Below are 13,727 nucleotides of genomic sequence, written 5' to 3' on the forward strand. Positions count from 1 at the left end.
GAAGTATCTATTCAAGTCCTCTGCCCATTTTTTAATTGGACTGCGGTGTTTTGGTGTTTTCTGAATTCTTCAAAAGTTTTCAATATTAACCTTTTTTTGGATGTATTATTGGGGAATATGTTCTCCAATTTAGTAGTTTATCTCTTCATTTTGTTGATGGTTTTTGTTTTTTTTCTTTGCTGTGCAAAAACTTTTTAGTTTGATGTAATCCCATTTGTTTGTTGTAGTTGTTGTTGTTGTTGTTGTTGTTGTTGCTCTTTTCTGAAGACACATGTCAGGAAAAATACCGCTATGAGAAATGTCCAAAATTTTGATGCTTATGTTTTTTTGTACCATTTTTATGGTTTTGAGTCTCATATTAAAAACTTTAATCCATTTTTAGTATATTCTTGTATATGGTGTGACAAGGTGGTCTAGTTTTATTTTTTTGCAAGTATCTGACCAATTTTACCAGCACCATTTATTTAATAGACTATCTTTACTCAATTGTATATTTTTGCTTTCTTTGTGAATTATTAATTGACTATAAAGGCATGGTTTTTTTTCTTTCTGGGAGCTCTATTCTGTTCCATTAAACTATATGTCTCTTTATATGGCAGTATCATGTGATTTTGATTACTATCATGTTGTAGTATAGTTTGATCTCCAACTTTGTTCTTTCTCGCAATTGCTTTGACTATTCATGATCTTTTGTGGTTACCTATAAATTTTTGGATTATCTGTTCTATAAAAATGCAACAGATTTCTGATTATTTATTTTGTATCTTGCTACATTACTAAATTTATTTATCAGTCCTAGTAGTTTTGGGGGGAAATATTTAGGGTTTCTGTATAAAGTATCATATATCTGCAAATAATTACTGTCTTAGTCCTTCCTTTCCACTTTGGATTATTTTATTTCTTCTTGTCTGATTGCTTGTCGCTATGACTTTCCATACTATGTTGAATAAGAGTGGTAAAAGTGGATCTCTTTATCTTGCTCCTGACTTAATAGAAACTCTTTTGTTTTTTCCTCATTGAGTATGAAGTTAAGTGTGGGTTTGTCCTATATGGCCTTTATTATGTTGAGATATGTTCTTTCTATTCCCACTTGGCTGAGATTTTTGTAATCATAAATGAGTCTTCGATTATGTCAAATGTTTTTAGTTCATATATCACCATGATCATATGATTTTTATCCTTCATTTTATTTCTGTTGTATATCACAGTTTATTAGTGGGTATTGAACCAAACTTGTACCCTAGAAATAAATCTCACTTGATCATGGTGTATGATATTTTTAATATATTGCTAAATTTGGTTTGCAAAAATTTTGTTGCTGATTTTTGCATCTGTGTTCATCAGGAATACTGGCTTATAATTTTCTTTCTTTGTAGTGCTTTTATCTGATTTTGGAATTAGGATAATGCTGGTCTTGTAAAATGAGCTTGGGAGTCTTTCCTCCTCTTGAATTTTCGGAAATGCCAAACTCTGTTTTATTTTATTTTATTTTTATTGAATATATTGGGGTGACATTGTTTCTCAAAACCATGCAGGGTTCAAGTGTACAACTCAATAAAACACCATCTGCACACTGAATCATGTTCCCTTCGCCCCAAGCAAAGTCTCTCTCCATTCTCCTTCCTCCCGCTTTGCCCACCTCCACCTACTCCTCACCTCATTTCCCTCTAGCTATCACCGCACTGTTATCTGTGTCTATGTATAGTACTATGTCTATGTATGTATGTACTATACATAGACACAGATAACAAATACATATAATATACAATACATATAATATATATAATATATAGATAGCTTAATCCTTTCACCTTCTTTCATCCAGCCCCCCAAGCCCCTCCCATCTGACAGCTGTCAGTCTGCTGCATGTATCCACACTTCTTTTTCTATTCTGTTCATCAGTTTATATTGTTCATTAGATTCTACATACAAGTGATATCATGTGGCATTTGTCTTTCTCTGACTGGTTTAGTTTATTTAGCATAACACTCTCTATGTCCATCCATGCTGTCACAAAAGGTAAGACCAATTACAACTAATGAAATTGAAGCAGTTATCAAAAATCCCCCAGCAAACAAAAGTACTGAACGGAATGGCTTCACAGGCAAATTTTACCAAACACTGAAAGAACTAACACTTACCCTTCTCAAACTAATCCAAAAAAATTCGAGAGGAGGGAAGACTTCCAAGCTCTTTTTACGAGGCCAGAATTATCCTTATTCCAAAACCAGATAAAGACACTACAAAGAAAAAATTATAGGCCAATATCCTTGATGAACATAGATGCTAAAATCCTCAACAAAATATTAGCAAACTGCATCCAGAATTCTCTATATTTTAAAGGAATAAGTTCATTTCTTTTCCAGATAACAATGTACACAGCTTCAATTAGTGTATATTCATTCTTTTAAGATACTTTCTCATACATGACATCAATCTAGAAAGCATTAGGTATATATATTTTGTTTTTGAGAAACTTTCTTAGGTTCATTATAGTTATTGCTGCTGTATATTATAAATATCATTCATCATTTGCTTCCTCCTTATACTTCTTTTTGCCTTTGTTAGACCTTCTTATCTAACATGTTCTGGTTAAAATATTCAATGGAGAAATTTATTGTCTCACCAGTTACAATTCTCTTATCTTCCCATGCATTCTCTCTATTTTTATTGGAGATGTTGGCAGCATCAGCTGAAGAATGAGCTCCATAAAAATTCCTTTTAGTTTCATTTGTTAAAATATCTGAAACTAATTTATATAGAGTACATTGGATAGTTTTATCTGACCTTATATTCAGGAGTAGAATGGCTTTGTAAACTTGGTCATCACAGATGAAACAATATTTGCTGGTCTATAGGTAGCACACAATATACATTTTACAGAAGAAATGTAAACATTCCCTTACAGTTTGACATCACCAAAGTATGCTCCATAAAGCACACACATTAAGTGGTAATTTAGGTCTGTGATTTTGGTTCTGGTTATTTGATGCAATTTTGCATAATAAAATATCCTAGAAAAGCAGCTGGTGAAAGGCCATTAAATGTGAAAGACATAATAAAAGTTAAAAGTCATTTAACACAAAGTGAATAGGCGCCAAGTGGCCATCTTCAAATGAGCTGCAGAAGCCACTGTCCATAGGCAAGGAACCTAGCCAGAGAGAAGCTGCTGCAGCAATACTCAGTTCAGGCTGGCTTCCAAGCCCACCCACTCTTCCTTTCACCCCATGTTTCATGCACCCATGGGAGGGAGCCTGAAGAAGAGGCACAGTCAGCCATCAGTATTATTCTGTGGGAATGGAAAGTGTTTTTAATACCAACCAAGACTTCCTAGCCAACATCTCTCTTACCCTCCTCTCAGACAGTTTTCTTTTTTTACAAGGGAGGATATTTCTGTTTTATCGAGGCAAGAAAAAAGAGAATGGAAGGCGCAATAACCTGATTAGAAAATGGAGGAAGTGTCTAGAAGTCAGAAGGAAGGCATGATAATTTGAATCATGGTTGCCATGTGTTAATCATTTTCTATTTCACAGCTAATATTCTATGAATTTTGTTATTTTCATTTATCATTAACCCTACTACGAACACTATGCTATAGGTACAGTTGCTGTTCCTCCTTTATAGAAACTTACACATAGAGAAGCTTAAGAACTTTCCCAAGATCACAAAATTAGGACACTAGAAAGATGCAGTTTTCAGAAGTAATGCTCAGAAGAATTACTCCAGGGTATCCTCAAAAATGTCTCCAGGTGCTTATCGCTTGTCAGGAAATTCCACATCTTACAAAAGATATTCAGGTTCTATTATGATCTGGCCTTAAAATATTTTTCCTACCAAAGGATACTGGCCAGTCAGAGCTGTAAGTTCCCATAGAGACTATCTAGTCTAATGCATCCCCTTATATAGATGGGGAGACTGACCTAAAACTCATACATTAAGTAGCAGTGGTGCCAGGACTAGGATTCAGGTCTTTAGACTCTTAGTCCACTTCTTTCTACTATGACTGTCCCAGAGAATGTTCCTGTAAAATAAATAGATAAATGAATTAACATTACATGTAAATGGAAATAAGGGGCTCTAACAAAGCTGTGAGAATAAAGAGAAATGCTTAGAGCAGGGTTATTGATCTCAGGCCAAAAGATCCTAGAAAGTAAGAACAAGGTTTTTTTGTCTCTTCCCATATATCTCTTATTTTAATATTACCCATGTACCATCATGAACCTAGAAAATGCATAATGCAGACAATGAGTGATTCTTCTTTCAAAAGATTCTAAGATTCTCTCTCTCTCTCTCTCTCTCTCTCTCTCTCTCTCTCTCTCTCTCTTACGCACATGCAGGCACACACATACACACACACACTCACACACTCACACACACAAATCCTTCTCTTCCCAGTAAGCAAGATATTCTATAAGGAAGCTGGCACAAGATGGAACAGAAGAAAGAGCACAGGAGCATAAGTCCGATAAATCTAGATTTGGATCCAAGCTCTTCCACTTATAAGCTGTTTGACACATGAATCTCTTAATATCACTGAGCTTCTATTCTTTCTACTGTCCAAAAGAATAATAAAACCTTCTCCACAGTGTTATTGAGAAAATTAAATGAGATAACTTTATCAGTTAGGATTATGTTGAGTTTCTGTAAAATAAATGCAACTAAAATGACAAATAAAGAGACGTTTTTATGTCCCAACCCAAAAGCCTGCAGGTATACTATAGAGGAGTGGGACAGTGGTTCCACAGTCATTAAAGATCACATTTTTGTGCTTTTTAGTTCTATCATCCTAAGCATATGTCTTTCTTCCTTGTGCTCTCAAGGTGGCATCACTTTCTAAGCAGGAAATAGAGAAGGGCAAAAGGCAAAAGGCATATGCCAATGGATTTTACCCATTTTCATAAGGAAAAAAATATTTTCATTCAAGAAAACTTTTTCCTGTGCAGAATGGACCAAAGGTAGGTTTACAGTTGTTCATATGGAAAATAATACAATAATTAATAAATAGTAATACAAGAATAAACTCTGTGTTTTGTGTACTCACACTGTAAACCTACATTTGTACCACTCTATATTTCATTGGCTACAACTCACATGGGCTGCAGGGAATCTGGTAGGAGAGCATTTGAAGTGGGTACATTGTTGACCCAAACAAAATCATGATTCTGTAAGAAAGAAAGGGAGAATTGATAGAGAGATAGGCAACTTGCAGTCTGTCATAATGGTGTATGTGAAAATTTTTACACATAGGGCTAGTCTGGCACATAAAAGATGTTCAATAATTGTGAGTCAAGGGGGAAAATTGGGACAAGTGTAATAGCATAAACAATAAAATAGTTTTTAAAAACCTGGAAATACAACTACAAAGAATTTTTTTAATTTATTGGGGTGACATTGGTTAACAAAATTATATAGATTTCAAGTGTATAATTCTATTATACATCATCTGTATGTCTCACTGTGTGTTTACCACTCTATTAATATGATCATATATTGTTGGTTAGGTTCCGCTTATAGGTGAGATCATATGGTATTTGTCTTTCGCCCCCTGGCTTATTTTGCTTAGCATAATGCTCTCCAGTTCCATCCATGCTGTTGCGAAGTTTAGTAGTTCTTTTTTTCTTTCTGCTGCGGAGTATTCCATTGTATATATGAAGGAGGGTGGGGGGACAAGGAAGGGAAGGGGAAAGTCAAGGAACATATAGCAAGGACTCATGGACAAAACCAAAGGGGAAGAGCTGAGGGAGGGAAAGAGGGAGGGGGCAAGGGAAAGTGGTGGGAGGGAGGCAGAGACAAATGTATTTGAAAAAATAAATTAAAATAAAATTTAAAAAAATATGATCATATAATTTTTACCCTTGGTTTTGACAATGAGGTGCATTACATTCATTGATTTGTGTGTGTTGAACCATCCTTGTGCCTCTGGAATTAGTCCCACTTGATTGTAATGTATTATCTTTTAAATGGATTGTTGTATTCAATTTTCTAGTGTTTAGGATGCTTGCATTTGTATTCATCAGAGATATGTTCTATATTTTTCATTTTGTGTGTTATTCTTTTTTAACTGAATTTATTGTGTTTTTCTTGACAGGTTTTGGTATCAGGATAATGTTGGCCTCATAAAATGTGTTAGGAAGTATTGTCTCATCTTCTGTTTTTTGAAAGAGTTTGAGAAGACTAGGTATTAAATATTGTTGCTTTTTGGGAGGCTGTTAATAGTTGTTTCAGTTTCCTCAGAGTGCATCAGTCTATTTAGGTTTTCCATTTATTTATGGTTCAGTCTAGGAAGGATATAGATATCTAAGAACTTGTCCATTTCTTCTAGTTTACTGAATTTTATGACTGTTTTTCCATAGTATTCTATTTAATTTCATCTCTATTATATTTTTTTCATTACCATTTATTTCCCTTATATCCCCTTCTCCCCAGCAATCAGTACATTGTTATCCATGTCCATGGGTCTTTTTTTATTTTTGCTCAATCCTTCCAACCCCTCACCTCACCTCCTCCAGCTGTCATTCTGCTCTTCATCTATGAGTCTGTCTCTGTTTTGCTTGTTGGTTACATCTGTTCATTAGATTCCACATATGAGTGAAATCTTATGATACTTGCCTTTCTCTGACTGGCTTATTTCACTTAGCATGTTCTCCAGGTCCATCCATACTGTTGCAAAAGGTAAAATGTTTTTTTCCTTTTTTACAGCTGAGTAGTATTCCATTATGTAAATGTCCTGTAGTTGTTATATCCTCTCATTTACTGATGGACACTTGGGCTGCTACCATATCTTGCTGATTGTAAATTATACTGCAATGAACATAGGGGTGCTTATGTTCTTTTGAATTAATGCTTTGGGTTCCTTCAGATACAATCTCAGAAGTGGGGTTGCTAGGTCAAAAGGCAAGGAAATCATCAACAAAATAAAAAGACAAACCACAGAATGGGAGAATATATTCACTTATATATCTGATAAGGGATTAATGTCAAAAATTTATAAATAACTTAAAAAATTCAACACAAGAAAAAACAACCCAGTTAAAAATGGGCAAAGGACCTAAATAGACACTTCTCCAAAGAGGACATACAGATGGCCAAGAGACATATGATAAGAAGCTCAACGTCATTAAACATCAGAGAAATCCAAATTAAAACCACAGTGAGATACCATCTCACATCTGTCAGAATGACTATCATAAATAAATCCACAAACAATTACTGGTGAGGATGTGGGGAAAGGGGAACACTTTTGCACTGTTGGTGGGAATGTAGTTTGGTGTAGCCACTGTGGAAAGTAATCTGGAGATACCTCAAAAAATCATGGTGACTATACCCTAAGAATATCAAAACGCCAATTCAAAAGAACCTATGCACCGCAATGTTCATAGCAGCACAATTTACAATAGCTAAGTGTTGGAAGCAACCTAAATGCCCACCAGTAGATGATTGAGTCAAAAAATTATGGTACATTTACACAATGAAATACTATACAGCAGAAAGAAAAAAAGAATTACTATACTTCACAACAGCATGGATGGAACTGGAGAGCATTATGCTAAGCGAAATAAGCCAGGAGGCGAAAGACAAATACCGTATGATCTCACCTATAAGCAGAACCTAACCAACAAAACAAAGATGCAAGGAAAAATAAGCCCAGCAACACTGAAAGAAAAAAAGAAACCAACAGAGACAAGAGGGAAGGAGGGACGGGTGGGCGGGGGAAAAGGAAAGGAAGGGTCAAGTCAAGGAACATATAGCAAGGACTCATGGACAAAGCCAAAGGGGAAGGATTGAGAGAAGGAGAGGGAGGAGGGGGGCAGGGGAAAGTAGTGGGGGGTAAGTGGAGACAAGTGTATTTGAAAAAAATAAATAAATTTTTAAAAAATCATGGTGTTCTTATATGATTCTTTGTGTTTCTGTGGTGTTTGTCCTAACTTCTCTTTTTTCATATCTGATTTTATTTATCTGAGTTTTTTCTATTTTTCCTTAGTGAATCTAGCCAGAGGTTTGATTCACCTTTTCAAAGAATAAGCTCTCTGTTGCATTAATTTTTTGTATTGTCTTTTTCTTCTCTATTTCACTTAATTCTGCTCTGACTTTTTATTATTTCCTTTCTTCTACTGACTGTGGGCTGCATTTTTTCTTTTTCTAGCTCTTTAAGATGTGATGTGAGCTTGTTTACTTGGAATTTTTCTTGTTTCCTAAGCCCATAATGATGTAAACTTCCCATTTATTATTGCTCTTGGTTCATACCAGAAGTTTTAACATGCTGTATTGTCATTCTCTTTTGTCTTTATGTTTCTTTTGTTCTATCCTTTTATCTCTTCTTTGACCCAGTTGTTTTTTCTCCATATATTTGTGGTTTTACCACTTTTTTTGCAGTCGATTTCTAATTCCAAAAGATTGTGGTCAGAGAAAGTGCTTGGTATGATTTCAATCTTAAATTTGTTATGGCCAGTTTTGTGTCTCAACCAATGGTTTATTCTTTAGAATGCTCTATGTGCACTAGAGAAGAATGTATAATATGCTCTTCTAAGATGAGAGTCTGTAGATGTAGATTATGTTCACTTGGTCTAATGTGTCATTGAAGGCCAATATGTCTTTACTGATTTTTTGTTTGGAAAATCTATTGATGGCTGTTAATGGGATATTTAGGTCCCATAGAATAATTGTGTTTTTGTCAGTTTCTTTCTTTAGTTCTCTTAGTAGTTTCTTTATATATTTCTGTGCTCCCTGATTGGGTGAATATATATTAAGAAGTGTTATGTCTCCTTGATGTATTGACCTCTTTATCATTGTAAAATATCTATTTTCATCTCTTGTTACCTTTTTTATCTTGCAATATATTTGGTCAGATATAAATATGGTTACACCTGCTTTTCTTAGGATGCTATTTGCTTGTAGAATCATTTCCCACCCTTTAACATTGAGTCTATACTTGTCCTTACAGCTGAGATATGTCTCCTGAAGGCAGCATATGTTTGAGTTTTGTTTTTTGATCCAATATGCTACTCTGTACATTTTTTTTTAAATCCTCATTTGAGGACATTTTTTTTCATTGCTTTTAGAGACAGAGGGAGGGAGAGAGAAAGAGAGAGAGAGAGACATTGATGTGAGAGAGAAACATCAGTTGGTTGCTTTGTCACATGCGCCTCAAGAGGGGATGGAACCAGCAACCTGGGTATGTACGCTGACCAGGAATCAAATCAGTGACCTTTAGATCTATGGGACTGCTCCAACCAACTGAGCCACACCAGAAGGGCTACTCTGTAAATTTTTATTGGGAGTTTAGTCCATTTACATTTAGGGTGATTATTAATATATGAGAATTTCCTATAACCATTTTATCTTTTGTTTTCTGGTAGCTCTGTATCTCCATTGTTTATTTTCCCTTATGTTTCTGCCTGTTTTATTTTGTTGGTATTCTGTGATTTTTTTTCCTTCTGCTTCTTCTTTTCTTGTGTTATATGTCTCAGTTTTGAAATTTTTGGTGTGGTTACCATTAGGTTTACGCAAAAGAAAGTTTTATATATACAGTAATCCTTTTTATTCTTAATGTGTCTTATCTCCATTCCTCTTTGCAAATTCAGACCTTTACTCCATCCCCTATTGTATTTTTATCACAAATTATCCCTATTGATGCTGTGAGTTTATTTCTGAATTGCAGTAGCTATTTTTTTTTAAGTTTTCACCTCCTTTAAACTTATATTATCATTAAGTGTATAATACTCTATTCTGAAAAAGGGTTGTAACATCCTGCAACTTTCTATCTGTTAGTATTTACTCATAGTTTTGTATCCTTTCATCTTTCATTTCCAGTAGAGAAACCTTCTTCAGTATTTCCTGTAATGGAGGTCTATGGTGGTAAATTCCCTCAGCTTCTCTATGTCTGGAAAAGTCTTTACTTCTCCTTCATATCTAAAGGATAACTTTGCTGGATATATTATTTTTGGCTGGTAATTTCTTTCTTTTAATAGTTTGAATATTTGATTCCACTCTGTCCTAGCTTGTAGGGTTTGGGCTGAGGAATCCAATAATAATGCAATGGGATTTCCTTTACAAGTTACTATCTTATTTTCCCTGGCTTCCTTGAGAATTAATTCTTTGTCATTAATTTTTGACAGTTTTAATATAATGTGCCTTGGAGAAGACATTTTAGGATTGAAATAATTAAGTGTTCTGTTGGCTTCTTGGATTTGAGGATCTAGCTTTCTCCATAGGTCTAGGAAGTTCTCATCAATTATTTGTTTGAATGGGCTCTTTGTTCTCTTCTCCCTTTCTTCTCTTTCTCGTATGCCTATTATTCTTAAATTGCCCTTTCTGGTGGAGTCAGATAGTGTTTGTAGAGTTCTTTTTTTTTTACTCTCAAGTCTCTCTCTTTTTCCATCTATGTCATTTCTAGATTTCTATCTTCAATATCACTCATTCTTTTTTCTATTTGGTCAACTTTATTTTTCAAGCTCACTAATTCATTTTTCATCTCTTTCATTGAATTTTCATCTCCAGAATTTTTATTTTGGTTTCTTTTGTTTGCTGATTTTGTTTCAGAATTCATTAAACTGCATCTTTGTGTTTTCTTGTGTCTCATTGAGTTTTCAGAAGTGCAATCTTGAGTTTTCTGTCATCTAAATATCATATTTCAATATCACCAGTTTATTTTCTGGTGATTTTTAATTTTCTATCTGACCTGCCTTGTTACCTTGTTTATTCATATTTGATGGATTTCTTCTTCACCTAGGCATCTATGGGAATGAAATTTGGTTTTTGTGGGGGGGGGTTGTTTTTAAGAATGGCCCTTTTCTATTTAGTGGTTGATACAAGGTTTTTCTTTTGTTTTCCAGCAGATGGCACTGAATCACAAGTTTTTCAGTTTCTCTTGCACTGGTCTGACTTGTGAGATCTCTGCAGGGTGGTAAAAAGTGCCCTGTATTCTCTGGGGGTGTTGGCATCTCTGTGACCACAACCCCTTGGTCTTACAGCACTTCTGTTATGGGGAAATGTGATGGGAGACGCAGTTCTGAGCCCAAGAAATCCCAGCGCTGTCCCCTGCAACCAGACACTGCTGGCGGTGCAACCATGATTGGTGGTGGTGAGGTGAGCTGGGAGAAGCTGGCTGGTGAGTTTGTGGCTTTGTTCTCCTTTCAGTAATGGTGACTCCCAGACCTGAGCTGCCTCTCCTCTTATCTCCACCCTTATCACCCTTATGTCACTAGTATTAGCCACAGAATGTGCCTGCCACTCAAGAAAAAGTTCTCCTGTCTCTCTAATTTTCAGGGCTGTAGATAAAGTGCTGTGTAGCCTAACACTCACTGCTACCACTTCTGGGTCTTGTTGCTTCCTCTGGGAGGGTGTGGGGAAATGAGCCTTGGGAGGATGAAGGGAGATGGCCAGGCTCCATGGCTTTGTTTTTCTGCCTGCCAATGGCAGTCACCAGACAACAGTGGCTTCACTTCTGTGCTTTGTCTCTGCCTAGGTCACTGGATTAAGTTACAGTACATATCAAACACTTCAGCAGGAACACTCACCTCACTGCATATCTCTCCTCCTCCAGGTTGCAGTGAATACAGATGGCAAGCTGATTTCACCCCTCTCCTAAGACCCATAGTCAGCTCCCAGCTGCTTTTGTGACACCCACTTCTGATCTTCTCCCCCTCCTACTCTCTCACTTGCTCTGACTTGCCCACCTTGACATGTTTCAATGTGCAGATCTCTCAGACATGTTTGTGTGTTGAGCAGATAATTCTTTGTTGAGTTATCGCTATTCAAATTGTGGTAACTTCAGAGGGAGAAACTGGGGCGGGGGTTATTTCATAAGACAGCTTTTTAAATCAATAGGGAAAGTATAGATTACTGAACAAATAGTACTAAGACAATTTATTCATTATTTGCATATATAGTCATGCACTGCTTAATCATAAGGATACTTTCTGATAAATGTGATGTTAGATGGTTTTGTCATTGTGTGAACACAAAGTATACTTACACAAACCTACACAGTATAGCCTACTACACATGCAGGCTGTATGGCATACCACTATTGTATATGCAGACTGCAACTTCGTTATGCAGTGCATGACTGTGTGTGTGTGTGTATATATATATATATATATATATATATATATATATATATATATACACATATATATACATATATATATACTTTATATATATGTATATATATATGACTATAATTTGTTGAAGATACGTACTAAGCATTTTATCTATAATGCCTCACATATTTGCAATAATCATTCTAGGTTGACATTTTACCACTTTTAGGTAAGAAAATTTGGGTTCATGGCATTTTGGGGGTATTGCCAAAAGTAGAAAACTTGCCTGTCCTGAACACTGCTGTATTCTTAATGTCTAGAACAGTGTCTGGCACATAAATCTCCCCCAAAATATTTCTGAATGTTTGATTTTTAAACTTATTGTGGAAAATATATGTCATCTATGCATTATTCAACTTTTCCTTCCTGGTGAGATAATCCAGATTTTTGGGTGACACTTTTTTATTATTTTAAAAAACAATATACATTTCCCAGCCTTTTATGCAATTAGGAGTAGACACATGACAGAGTTCAGGTTGTTGAAATGTAAGTGGCAGTGTCAAAATAAGGTTTCTGTAAAAGCTCTTTAAGTCAGGATGACTCATCTTGTGAATTTCCTTAGCTCTCTGCCCTTCCCCTTCTTATCTAGCAAATGTATATGATACAGGAAGTAGAGTAGCTATATTGCTGCCTTGAGAAGATATGACTAACTATAGCTAAACCATCACAACTATTTGTGGAAATCCTGGTTGAGTAAAAGAGGACACTTATATCTCTCAGGAAATCAAGGAATTACCTACTTCTGGACACATTATGTGGAAAAAGAAAATCTTTAATAAAAACTATTGTATGGGGGAAGATCCAAGATGGTGGAGAAGTAGAAGCTACACTAACTTCCTCCCAGGACCAATCTGTAATTACAACTAAATTGTAGAGAAATCATCCAGAATAACCAATGGAACAATAACTGGAGAGAAGCCTTATGACTGTGGACAGACAGAAGAAACATCTTCACCACAAAGTGACCAGTATGGAGTGCTGAGGAGACACAAGTAGGCTGGCTGAGCTCTCACGGGTGGCAGCTGAAGTGCTGGAGGAAAACTGAACAACCAGGATGTTCCCCCTGAGAAGTGTGGGGTCTAAACCCCAAGTTAGGCTCCTGGCCAACAGCACCAGAGCCCAAAAAGAACCAAGATAACATCCAGCTACAAAAAGAAGCAGGGTTTCTGTCTGCCAGGGAGAGACAGCTGGATTCTCAAAGAGCCTTTTAAAAAGCCAGCAAATAATTTTGTTTGCAACCACTTACCCTGGGCTCCTGCAAAGGGGAGCAGAGTGGATGAGAGATGTTGTAGGAAAATCTGGGGCTGGAGGCTCTGGGGAGAGAACTGAAGGAGCAGCTGACAGGATCCCAAGGCTGATTCATTCCCCATACTGCAGAAGCCATCTTTTTCAGGCAGACCACTCCCCTCCAAGTGGCATCAGCCTGAGGGGAATCAATAGCCCCACCCCCAAGAGATACTATGCCCCAACTGTGGAGTTTAAGCCTGATTTCTGAGTGCAGAGTGCCTAACTAGATTAACAACTGAATGAGTCAGCTAGAGACTGTGGGCCTCTGGTAGTCTTGAGCAGACTGCCTAAGGCCAGAAAGGGTCACCATCTGACATTGCAAGGGGCAGATCTGGAAAG

At 36.3% G+C, this 13,727-nt stretch overlaps 1 pseudogene; it reads right to left on the reverse strand.

Annotated features, from left to right (window-relative positions):
• Window positions 1-2,335: 2,335 nt before the first annotated feature.
• Window positions 2,336-11,069, reverse strand: LOC129071094 (polycomb complex protein BMI-1-like; annotated as a pseudogene).
• Between the last annotated feature and the right edge of the window lie 2,658 nt (window positions 11,070-13,727).

Source organism: Pteronotus mesoamericanus, unplaced genomic scaffold (genome assembly GCF_021234165.1).
Source record: "Pteronotus mesoamericanus isolate MK-2021 breed Mesoamerican mustached bat unplaced genomic scaffold, CSHL_Meso_final contig_256, whole genome shotgun sequence".
In the NCBI taxonomy this organism is placed as follows: Eukaryota; Metazoa; Chordata; class Mammalia; order Chiroptera; family Mormoopidae; genus Pteronotus; species Pteronotus mesoamericanus.